The following is a 12496-nucleotide window of genomic DNA, read 5'->3' on the forward strand; positions in this document are numbered from 1 at the left end:
GTTTACCCCAGTTGCCCAGTCTTGAACATTGCCCACCTGTATTCCAGACAGAACCCTCCCGCTGGTCACACCTGGGAACCGCAGAAAAGGATACCTGAGTCCCAACTGCTGGGTGGCGTCCCCGTGGAACCAGGTGAGCGTAATAGAACGCGAAGCCTGCCAAACCAATCCACCTGGGTGCCATGGAGACATCGGAAATAGACCAATTGGCCCAGTTAATAGGAGAACTGCGCGCCGAGGTTCATTCTGCCCGACAGGAGACTAACGCTCTCCAAGGAGATTTAATAGTGACTAAGGAGCGCACAGAAGACATTAGCAGGCAATACTTGCAATCACAAGCAGGACAGACACCTCTGCCTGGAAGCAACCCGACGTGCAGAATCCTACCCTGCCATCCACTTCCTCTACTCCGGTACAAATTATGCTACAGGAACAGTTCCTTTGGCACCGCCGGAGCGGTTTACAGGTGATCCATGGAAATACGCAGCTTTCATGAATCAGTGTCGCCTTCACTTTCTTTGCAGGCCAGGAGCATTCCCAAACGACCAAGCTCAGGTAGCCTTTGTTTTATCATACCTGAGCGGTAGCGCAGCAGATTGGTCTGTACCATTGGTGACCCATGATGATCCTTTATTACAGGACTTTGGGGGATTTCAGAGGGAAATGGAGAAACTTTTTGCTCGCCATACCCGAGAGCAAGCAGTGGACAATGAACTCCTTTCCCCTCCACAGGGTAATCAGGACTTGTTAACATACATTGCTACTTTCAACAGATTGGTTGCCGAAGCTAGGTGGCCTGAAAACAAAAGAACCACATTGTTTCATCGGGGCTTATGAGGCAAATTAAAAGACGTTCTAGCTCAAGTAGTTGATCCTCCTCGAGACTGTTCTGAGTTCATAAATCGGGTCTTACAACTGGACCACCGGTTGCAAGACCAAAAAGCAGATCGCTCCAAAATGGATCCTTGGGCTGTGTATGTTCGGTCTAGAGACAATGTAACCCGAGCACAAGAAAGCACTGTGGAGCCCATGCAAATTGAGGGGGGTGCGACCTCCATTAACAAAACAAGAGCAAGATAAAAGAAGGCAACAACAGTTATGTCTGTATTGCGGAAAACCTGGGCATTTCCTGAAGGACTGCCTGGTGAAACCTCCAAGGAAGATCGTCGGGGCCACTGAAAAAGATGAAGAGAAAGAATCTAAATCAGAAAACTACCCAGCCTCGGCAAACGTAGAGGTCAGTTTGTCGAGTGAGAGGAAAGAGCCAGCGACCTCAGACTTTGCAATACCAGTGATCTTAATCAATAACCAACGGTCGTCAAGAATGCATGCCGCTGAGGCATACATCGACAGCGGAGCAGTGGGAAATTATATAGATCAAGACCTGGCTGCAGAGATGGGGCTTCCCTTATGTTCTAAGCCGACTACAGACAAGGTGACTATGGTAGATGGGACCGAAATTGCTTCCGGACCCGTAACCCAATGCACAGCCGAGATAACCTTGCTGTGCCAGGACGGGCATCGAGAACTCATTTCGTTCGATCTCATCAAGGCACCTCAATTCCGGCTAATACTAGGGATGCCATGGTTAGTCGCTCACAACCCTTTGATCGACTGGCGGGCCAGAAAATTAACCTTCCCCAGTGACTGCTCTCCAGCCTGTTATTATCAAGAACAGAAACCAGCTTTCAGTATTTCTGCAACTCCCGGAGCGACAACACCAACACTGTGTGTACCTAAGACCTTGCCAGAGGAATACCGTGATTTCCAGGATGTATTCCAGAAGGACTAAGCAAACACCCTGCCGCCGCACAGGCCTTATGACTGTCAAATCGACCTTTTTCCTGGTGCTCAAGTCCCTTGTGGTAGAATCTATGCTCTTACAGAACCTGAAAATCTTCATCTGAAGTCTTACTTAGACCAATACCTTGCAAACGGATTAATCCATCCATCGAAGTCCCCTGCAGCCAGTCCTTTGTTCTTCGTGCCGAAAAAAGAAGGGGATTTAAGAACCTGTATTGACTACTGCGCATTAAAATAGATCACTGTAAAGAACCGTTATCCCTTGCCACTTATCCCGGAAATGCTGGACCAGGTCAAAGATGCTCAGATTTACACCAAATTGGATCTTCGGGGAGCATACCACCTGGTCCGGGTCAGAAGCAGAGACGAATGGAAAACTGCTTTCCGTACCAAATATGGTTTATTGGAATATCAAGTCATGCCCTTTGGGTTATGCAACGCTCCGGCAGCATTCCAATATTTCATGAATGACGTCTTGAGAGAGTTAATTGATGTCTGCGCCCTAGTGTACATAGATGATATCCTAGTGTACTCAACCTCAAAACAGGATCATATCAAGCACGTCCGTTCAGTCCTCGCAAAGCTCCGTGAACACCGTTTATATGCAAAGCTTGAAAAGTGTTTCTTTCACGTAACCGAAGTAGAGTTTCTAGGCTTTATCCTTACTCCCGGAGGCATCAGGATGGACCTGCACAAAGTTGACGCCGTTCTGAAGTGGCCATCACCAACGTCAGTTAAAGGAGTGCAAAGTATGTTAGGCTTTGCGAACTTCTATCGCCGGTTCATACCAGATATCTCCCAAGTTGTACACCCGATCACTGTATTACTATGAAAAAATAACAAAAAATGTGCCTGGACCGAAGAAGCAGAAAAAGCTTTTCAGGAACTTAAGAAAGGGTTCACCTCAGCGCCAATCCTGCGACATCCACGTCCAGATCTTCCTTATATCGTGGAAACGGACGCTTTCAGTATAGCAATGGGAGCTGTCCTCTCACAAAGAGATCCTGACCCCGGCCAGCTACATCCAGTGGCCTTCTGGTCGAAGAAGTTCTCACCTCCAGAAGTAAATTACGCCATTACGGACAAAGAACTCTTGGCAATCAAATCCACCTTTAAAGCTTGGCGACACTACCTTCTGGGGGCCAGACACACCATTACAGTTATCACGGACCACCGAAATCTGCAATATCTTAAAACAGCTAAAGCCCAGTCTTTGCGCCAGTTGCGGTGGGCTCTTTTCTTTGCCGAATATGATTATGTCATTACATTTCGACCAGGGGTCAAGAATGGAAAAGCTGACGCACTCTCTCGTACTGGCACTGATGACATAGTTTATATGGCCCCAGACCCAGTCCCCTTCATACCCGAAGACAAGCTCTTAGGCCTCACTACGGCCTTAACCCAAATGGAACTGGGAAAAGAAATTCAACAAACCATGAATCTGGATGCCCTCCTTGAATGGCAAGCGCAGGGGGAAGAATATTCCATCAACAATCACTTACCCTTTTTTAAGGGTCATCTGTTCATACCCACCAAGGATTTACAGCAACAAATCATTTCAGGTTATAACGATTCTTTGATCGAAGGACATCCTGGAATTACCAAGACCTTAGCCAAGGTAAAACAGAACTTGTGGTGGCCTACAAGGCGTAGAGATGTCATCCAAAACATTCAGGGGCCGATTCATGGAACAAACGTGCGCCGAAAATCTACGCGCAAGCATGCGCAAGCGGAAAAAAACAGGCGCACGCGCACGCGTGCGATTCATGGAAGTCCCTGCGCGTGTTCACCGCGGGATGTGCGCCAAACCCATGCATGGCCTACAAGTCACTGCAACATCGCGAAAGGCGTGCGCGACGCGCACAGTGAAAGCGCACAACCTCAGCGCACACACCAGAAAGTGGGCGGGACATGGGGCGTAACGCGCGGAATGGGGAACAACACGGGAAAATAAGGGCGTAACTGGGGATGTACTGCAGGGAAGCAGACGGAACGCCCACACGCACTCGAACCACACGTATTCATGAAATCGAATAGGGCAAAGCCACGCACAGGCAAAGACACGCACAAGCTGAAACACGGCCGCCACACGAAGGCAGGCGGTAGAGTCCCAGCGCATCAAAAAAGTGGCGCGCGGGAAGTCAAATACGCGATTGAGCGGGGTACGTGGATTTCAGGGGTGCGCGAGAAATTCTACACGCGATTGGCCTGGGTACGTGTATTACAGGGGTGCGCGAGAAAATCTACACGCGATTGGTCTGGGTACGTGGATTTCAGGGGTGCGCGAGAAATGCTACACGCGATTGGCCTGGGTACGTCTATTACAGGGGTGCGCGAGAAAATGTACACGCGATTGGGCTGGGTACGTGGATTTCAGGGGTGCGCGAGGAATGCTACACGCGATTGGGCTGGGTACGTGTATTACAGGGGTGCGCGAGAAAATCTACACGCGAATGGGCTGGGTACGTGTATTCCGGGGGTGCGCGTGAAGTTCCACACGCGAATAGCCTGGGCGCGTGTATTTCAGGGGTGCGCGTGAAGTTCCACACGCGATTTCAGCAGGGTACGTGGATTTCAGGGGTGCGCGAGGAATGCTACACGCGATTGGGCTGGGTACGTGTATTACAGGGGTGCGCGAGAAAATCTACACGCGAATGGGCTGGGTACGTGGATTTCAGGGGTGCGCGAGAAATGCTACACGCGATTGGCCTGGTACGTGTATTACAGGGGTGCGCGAGAAATCCTACACGCGATTGGGCCTGTGCGAGTGGGGCAGTGTATTACGTGGGTGTGCGGGAAGTTGAAGAGGTGAATTGCCAGTGTGGGTCCTCCCAGGTCTCCCCTCTACCCCCTCCACGACCTCTGCAGGCAGCCCACACCACAGGGGACTAGCCTGCACCCCTGGTCATGTCCCGCAGGCAGCCCATCCACCATGGGCATGCCCCCCAGCCAAGCAACATGTCCCCCTGCACCCCCACCCCCCAGCACTGTGGGGCACCTGCCAGCAGGCCCCCAACCATGTCCCACTCATGTCCCCCTGCACCCCCACCCCCCAGCACTGTGGGGCACCTGCCAGCAGGCCCCCAACCATGTCCCACTCATGTCCCCCTGCACCCCCACCCCCAGCACTGTGGGGCACCTGCTAGCAGGCCCCCAACCATGTCCCACTCATGTCCCCCTGCACCCCCACCCCCCAGCAGGCCCCCACTCATGTCCCCTTGCACCCCCACCCCCCAGCACTGTGGGGCACCTGCCAGCAGGCCCCCAACCATGTCCCACTCATGTCCCCCTGCACCCCCACCCCCCAGCAGGCCCCCACTCATGTCCCCCTGCACCCCCACCCCCCAGCAGGCCCCCACTCATGTCCCCTTGCACCCCCACTCCCCAGCACTGTGGGGCACCTGCCAGCAGGCCCCCAACCATGTCCCACTCATGTCCCCCTGCACCCCCACCCCCCAGCACTGTGGGGCACCTGCCAGCAGGCCCCCAACCATGTCCCACTCATGTCCCCCTGTACCCCCACCCCCCAGCACTGTGGGGCACCTGCCAGCAGGCCCCCAACCATGTCCCACTCATGTCCCCCTGCACCCCCACCCCCCAGCACTGTGGGGCACCTGCCAGCAGGCCCCCAACCATGTCCCACTCATGTCCCCCTGCACCCCCACCCCCCAGCACTGTGGGGCACCTGCCAGCAGGCCCCCACTCATGTCCCCCTGCCCCCAGGTCCTGACGAAACGCAATCATGGCAGTAATGGGCAGCATACCCAGCACAAACACCCAGCCAAGGATTGCATCCACCCACATAGTAGATGCAATTACATGATACAACCCCAATGGCAAGTATGTAAATGAACACATGTCCGTCACACAAACATACACAATGGGTGCAAGTGAATGTCAAAACCCATATCATGACATGCATGAAACCAATGAGAAAATACCACAAATGTAAGTTATAAATATATGTATTAAAGATGAAAATGAAGTAAAGAAATAAAACACACAACAATGGGGATGACAAAACTAATGGTCCATGTCCGAGAACTAATAGAAAAAACAAAAAAACAAAGGAATCCAAAAACTAATGTAGTCCAAAGCAAAATAATGGGGGGAAAAAATAAGGAAAAACCATTGCCTCATGGTGAACGGAAATATAAATCCAACAAATGTTTTCCAAACATCAAACTATGTACAAGAAGATCCCAGGGTCCAGGAGCCCAACACCATAAATGAAACCTACTACTACTAACTAATGAAAAAAATATATACAGAAAAGTGGCCATTGTCCGAGCGGTCCAAAAAAAACTTAAAAAATAAAGGAAACCTAACACTAACTAACTAAAGAACTATATACAATGGCAGCGGGCAAGTCCTGCGGCTCACTCTGTGATGTTGCCGGCCAGGGCATCATCGAACTCCATGTCGATGTCCCGGAGGCGGGACTCTGTCCTGGCCCCGAGGTCTCGCAGGGACAACCCCGTGTCCACCTCAAACTCCCTGCGAGCTTCCTCGAGGCACTCAGCCCGCCTCAACGCCCGACGCATAGAGAACTCCGCCCTGACCATGGTGAGCCGCTCCTCTTCCGCCCGCTGCCGCTCCGCACCTATCCGCTGGACCAACTGCTCCCACACGGAAGACACTGCCATCCCAGGGTTCACCTGCCCTCCGGCCGATGCCTGCCCCTCTGATCTTGATGGCCCCGAGCCATGATGCCTCCCACGTCGAGCCTGCCGCTGCCTCCGACGCCACTGCCTCTGCCAGCACGACGGCATCCAGGCTGATGGAATCCACCGATGCCGTCGTGCACGTGCCCTGCCAGATGATGCCGGCACATCCTCCATCTGCAGGGGGACAGTTGCTGGTGTGTCCACCCCTGCTGGACCTTCGACTCCCGACTGTGGCAGGGATGGGGTCCCCACCGAGCTGGCTGCGTTGGTCGGGGCAGGTCCACAGGGGGCCCTGGTGGCATCTGGGCCGGAAGACGGCATGGAGCACGACTGGCGCATAGCCCCCACAGAGGAGGAGAGGGTCGCCAGAAGGCCACACACATGTAGGAAACCCCCGACCATGGCGGCTCCCAAATGGTTCACGTACGCACGGTGCCCTTCGTGATGATGTGCATGCTCCTCCCGGGAAGCATGCACCTCATCACGAATGCCAGCCGTGCGCAACGCGACACCAATCAGGACCCTCTCCACACGGCCAGGGGTCCCCTCGTCCGCAGGTAGAGGAGTGTCAGATGACATGGACATCTCCCCTACCTGCGGACGGGCCTGGGATGGGGCATCCCTGCTGGTGCATGGTGGTGCAGTCACAGTGTCAGGGACAGTGACATGCACAGGCACCTCCACGGCGACCTGTGCTGCCTCCTGCCCCTGGCCCTGGACTGCACCACTTGCACCAGCGGGGATGCCCCCACCAGGCCCCATGTGTGGCTCAGTAGCGGCCTCCTCCCCCTCTGTGGAAACCACCAACCTGGATGTCTCCACGCCGTCTTCCGCCGGTGCAAGCCCCTGTGGGGGCTCACCCACCCCTTCCGCTGCAGCCGTGGCGGCATCCCCGCCGCTCTGCTCCACAGCGCCTTCTCCGCCCTCTTCTTCACTTTCCACTGTGTAGAGGGAGACATAGAACACAAGCATCAGGGTACTGTACAATGGTCCCCTAGACAGGAAGCAACAGCAGATGAGTGGCACTGTCATACATCACTCCCATCATGTCCCTCCACAACACATGGGTCAGTGCAGGCAAAACACATACAGTAACAGGCATGGGGCAGGCCATGGACATTGGCATACATGACCAAGGGACTCATGATTCATACAATGTTGGTTTCAAACTCACATGCATCATGGGTCTTTCCATCACATGCACACACCTCACCGTAGCTCCATCCATCTGGCCTCGTGCACCACAGACGCAGTGGATACAAGGATGACTAGGCTGCATCAGTGAATCTGAACATTGTCACAGACATGTGTCATGCATCCATGGCGGTGACAAGTCACAGACACGCAGGTCAGACACACACACATGGACACCATACGTGTACATGGGACCAGCACCCATCCCTCACCCCCACCCATGTCCAGGAACAGAGACTGCCATGCTTCCATGTGTCCATTCCGCACAGAGCCCCCCATGTTGCAATAGAACACATCACTGTACTCACATGCCTGACCATGATGTCCCTGCACACACACATACGTACATGGCCTATGTCACACATACAGGCAGGTATCAGACAACCAGCACACTGCAACATGCCCTGTCTCACACAGCAATGCTTGGCCACTTACCGGCCAACTCCAGATGGGTCTGCCTCCGAAGGATCTGGGCGTGGAGCGCTGGGTCTACGCGTTCCAGGACCCTCATCTGGATGTCACTCAGGCGTGCCCGGCCCCCCTCCGCGAGGCGCCGGGCCTTATTGAGGGTCCTGAACCTCAAGTCCTCCCAGCGCTTCTTGATGTGCTTGATGTCGCGGGTTGCCACCCCCTCCGCGTTGATGGCAACCACTACATCGTCCCAGATCCTCTCCCGTCCTTCCTTGTTGGCGCGTGGTCTTCCGAAGAGGGCATCATAATGCCCCAGGACATGCTCCACCAGGACACCAACTTCCTTCTCACTGAAGCTGGTGGCCCTCTGCCTCTCTGGCTGGGGGTCGCCACTGGTCTCAGATGGTGCTTGCCCCGACATGGCGACCCCCGAGGCAGGCGTGGGTGGGCAACTGGGTCCTGGGGCTGGGCTGTGGAGCGATGGTATCCCAGTCGGGAGTCTACTGTTCCAGCAGGGGTGGACACAGCAACTGGACCCCTGCAGATGGCTGATGTGCAGGCACCAAATGGCAGGGCACGGTGGCAGCAGGCAGGCAGGCAGGCAGGCAGGCAGCAGCAGATGGCACGTGGGAGGCTGCTCGGGGCACTGGGGGGGCAGTGATTCGGCCTTCTGGGCAGGAGCGTGGTCTTCCGTGTGTATTCGCGTGGCCAGCTTGATACGGAGTGAATTGGCACGTGAAAAATCTGCACGTCAGCGTGTAATTCGAGGAAAGGCCCTTAGCGCGTAAGCGCGTCTGCACGCATACGCATTTTCATTGGACCAAAGGCCCTCAGCGAGGGTGTATCCCTCATTGCACGTGATGACAGAACACACGTGGATTTCAACCAATCGCGTGTGAAAGTTCACGGCACCCCGGAACACACGTACCCAGCCCATTCGCGTGTAGATTTTCTCGCGCACCCCTGTAATACACGTACCCTGCTGAAATTGCGTGTGGAACTTCACGCGCACCCCTGAAATACACGCGCCCAGGCTATTCGCGTGTGGAACTTCACGCGCACCCCTGAAATACACGTACCCAGCCCAATCGCGTGTGGAACTACCCGCGCACCCGGAAACACACGTACCCAGGCTAATCGTGTGTGGAAAACTGCACGTCCGCGTGTAATGCGCGTAATCGCGTGAAAAACTGCACGTCCGCATGTGACGTGACGCGCGCGTGCGTTTCCCTCAGCACGGGTTTAAGGTGAGCGGGCCCAGCAGTTCGCTGTACGTGCCTTCCGTGGAGACCGACGTGTGTTGCTGCTTCCAGTTGTTTCGCGCGCCATCTACTTCACAGCTCTCAAGGACGTATCTCTTCTTTTGGCGGGGGTATTGGCTACGCATGTTTTTCTGCATCGCGCTAGTCAGACGGTGAGTCGCAAACGCTCCTTTTCCCACTGCGGGTGCCCCTGTGTATTGCACCTATTTTCGATGTCATCGTAGCCTGCGTGTCCCACGCGTACGCGTTATTCGTGTTACTGGGTGCCACCGCGTACTGCGGGAGGTTAAATCCACACACGTAGGCTGCAGGGTTGCGTGCACGGTTTTACTGCAGTTTTGGGGTGCCTGAGCGTTGCGTGACCCGTCACCACATCACCGGGGTCACATACAGCCTTGCAGGTGCAGGGGGGCTGTTAACATCTTGCTTCCCACCCCCTTCACCCCAATTGCCCAGGTCAATTGTGCTGTACACCTCCCATTGGCACCACTCCATCTGTGCCAGCACTATTACATCTGTGCCATGGGTGGGAGGCCACCAAAGGTGAGGGGCGCCTCAGCTGGGCGTACTCCTCGTGGCGGGCGTGGTCGGGGACGTGGCTGTGGTGACCAGGGAGTAGGGGGACTCCAGGGTGTCCAGGGCAGCCACAGAGGGGGAAGAGGCAGGGGTGCGCCACTTGAGCACAATGTTGTGCCATGTGTTGGTGCAGCCATGCCACCACCCCCTGTGGTTCCGGGGGATGCAGCTCCTGCATCAGGCACTGGCACCCGTATGACCCGGCAGTCCGTTCCATCGACTGCCACGGGCCCAAGGGCAGCGGTAGCTGCAGGTGCAGCTGTGGACACCGCCACCCAGGCTCAGGGTCTGCCAGCGCAGGCTGCGTTGGCACTTGAAGAGCCCTTGGTAGATCTCCAACAGGCCAGGGGGGAAACCATAGGGGCACGCCGGGCTGCTCAGACCAAGACACGTGTCCCTGGGGCAGTCATGTCATCTGCTGCCCCGAACAGCCGGGTGTTGGCAAGTGCAGGGGCAGATGCACCCAACAGCACCCCGGTTGTGAGTCTGCCAACCAGGACCGTTGCGGTAAATGACCCTGCCACAGCTGATGTTGCTGCGCAGGGTCCATTAGTGGGCACCCAGCTGCCACTGACACAAGTCAGGCCTTTGGTCATCCCTCCACCTGCCACTCCCTCGGCTCAATCCACCGAACCCACTGGCCATACTGGTCAGGGCGGCATTAGCCAGCCAGGGTCTGCGCCACTGTCCAAGAGGAGGAAGGTTGCACCTGCAGCACAGGCTGGGACCCCACACACAGCCACGACCTCCTGCACGTCGAGGAAGAAGCCTTTCTGTAAGCAGGAACTGGACTTCCTCGTGGACTACGTGCGGGGACACAGCCGTGACATGCTAGTGGGTGCCAATAGTCAGACTACGGCTGCCCAACGTGACACCCACTGGAAGCATGTTGCGGAACATGTCAGTTCATTCGGCCATGAGGTGCGCACGGCGCAGGAGTGCAAAAAGCGCTGGAATGACATCAAGCGCAGCACTAAGGCTAAGCGTGCCTCAAATTACAACTTGACTCTGGTGACTGGCGGTGGGCCTGCACCAGAGGAGGAAGAACTCACTCCGCATGAGGCTCTCGTTGCGGAGTTCATACCACCAGAATTGGTCGAAGGTGTGGGAGAGATGCTGGACTTTGATGCCCAGTCCAGTGAGTGTTGATGCGTAGTTGTTGAGGACGTGTGTGTTTCACTTGTGGGATGTGTTGTGCATGATTGCTGCTACATGTGACGTGTACATGGTTCTGATGTGTAAGTAATGCAATGCTACCGTCATGCATGTCTCCTCTGCCTGCATGCGGGACTCCATGTGGGCATGCTCCCTTGCCCCTCCTCCGCCACTCTGCACCCCAGTTCCACCTTTGCACTGGTCTGCTACATTCTTGCCAATGTGTAGTTTCTTGTTCATGTGTCCTGTGTAGATGCTAACTTGCAGCTAAGAAACTGCCAGACATATGCTGTGTGGTACAGCCTTAGTACTCGATGCAGGGTATCCCACTTGTACTGTGCATGGGTCAGATGTCCCGCAGGGACTTGAGTGCCCATTCATGCTCCATGTGCATTGCACGCATGCCCCTATGTATCCTTGACTGGATGATCACTGTAATATGAGTCCTTGGTTACATACATTGCCTGCCATATTATCGGCCTCCCCATGTCAACTGTGGCTCAGTCCTGCGTTGCACACATGTTTAGGCTCTGACAATCTGTGTGGCTCACAGGCCTCAGCCTGTTCAATGGCCAATGACTCAGTCCAACTCTTGTCGTGTCTTCTTCACACGTGGCCGGCCTCCGGATCTTCCATCATGTGTCCTGCCCACTGTCCCAGCATTATTTGCAGTGTTGTAATTTGAATCACATTAAGCTGTTGATGCCAGTCAACACTGCTTGTCAATACACAGGTGTATGGGCAGCCTTTTGATACCATGCTAGGCATCCCTGCTTTGGTACTGGGGTGGAGGGGTGCTTGGCTGCTAGACATGGTACACATTGAATACACAATGCACGTGATGTCTGAATTTGACATTGCACTGCCTTCACATTTCCTGGCACACACCATGGAGTGCTTGTACATGTAGGTAGTGAGTGGCGTACACATTTTCAGCATTGCATAGACCCACTTCGATGCAAACTGCCACCTTTCAACAGGTCTGATCACAGTAGCTAATCAAAGTAGACCCAGCATGCATGCCAGGTCATATGTTGTGTGTCACATGTCTGCCGGATGCCTTTGCTGTCGGTGTGTGTGTGTGTGTGTTGTGTGCTTCTGACATGTGTAGTGACCTTTTCCTCTCTATTTTTCAGGTGATGACGCAATGGATGCAGAGGATGGTGTTGTCATGCCAGACACAGGGTTTGTAAGACCACATCAACCCGGCACTAGTGGGGGTCGTGGGGTGGTAGGCCACGAAAACCCCCAAGTGCTGCAGTCCATCCTGTCTCTGGCTGCCTATGAGTCCAGCCTTGATGACGACTCTGACGTCCATGTTGAGTTGGATGAGCACCAAGTCCATGTGTCAGGGGTGAGTGATTCTGATGTGGACACTCCTCTGTCTGCGACACCTGCACTGAGGGATCAGACAGTCTTGGTTCCTCC

Source organism: Ambystoma mexicanum, chromosome 10 (assembly GCF_040938575.1).
Source record: "Ambystoma mexicanum isolate Mex_15411 chromosome 10, UKY_AmexF1_1, whole genome shotgun sequence".
Classification (NCBI taxonomy): Eukaryota; Metazoa; Chordata; class Amphibia; order Caudata; family Ambystomatidae; genus Ambystoma; species Ambystoma mexicanum.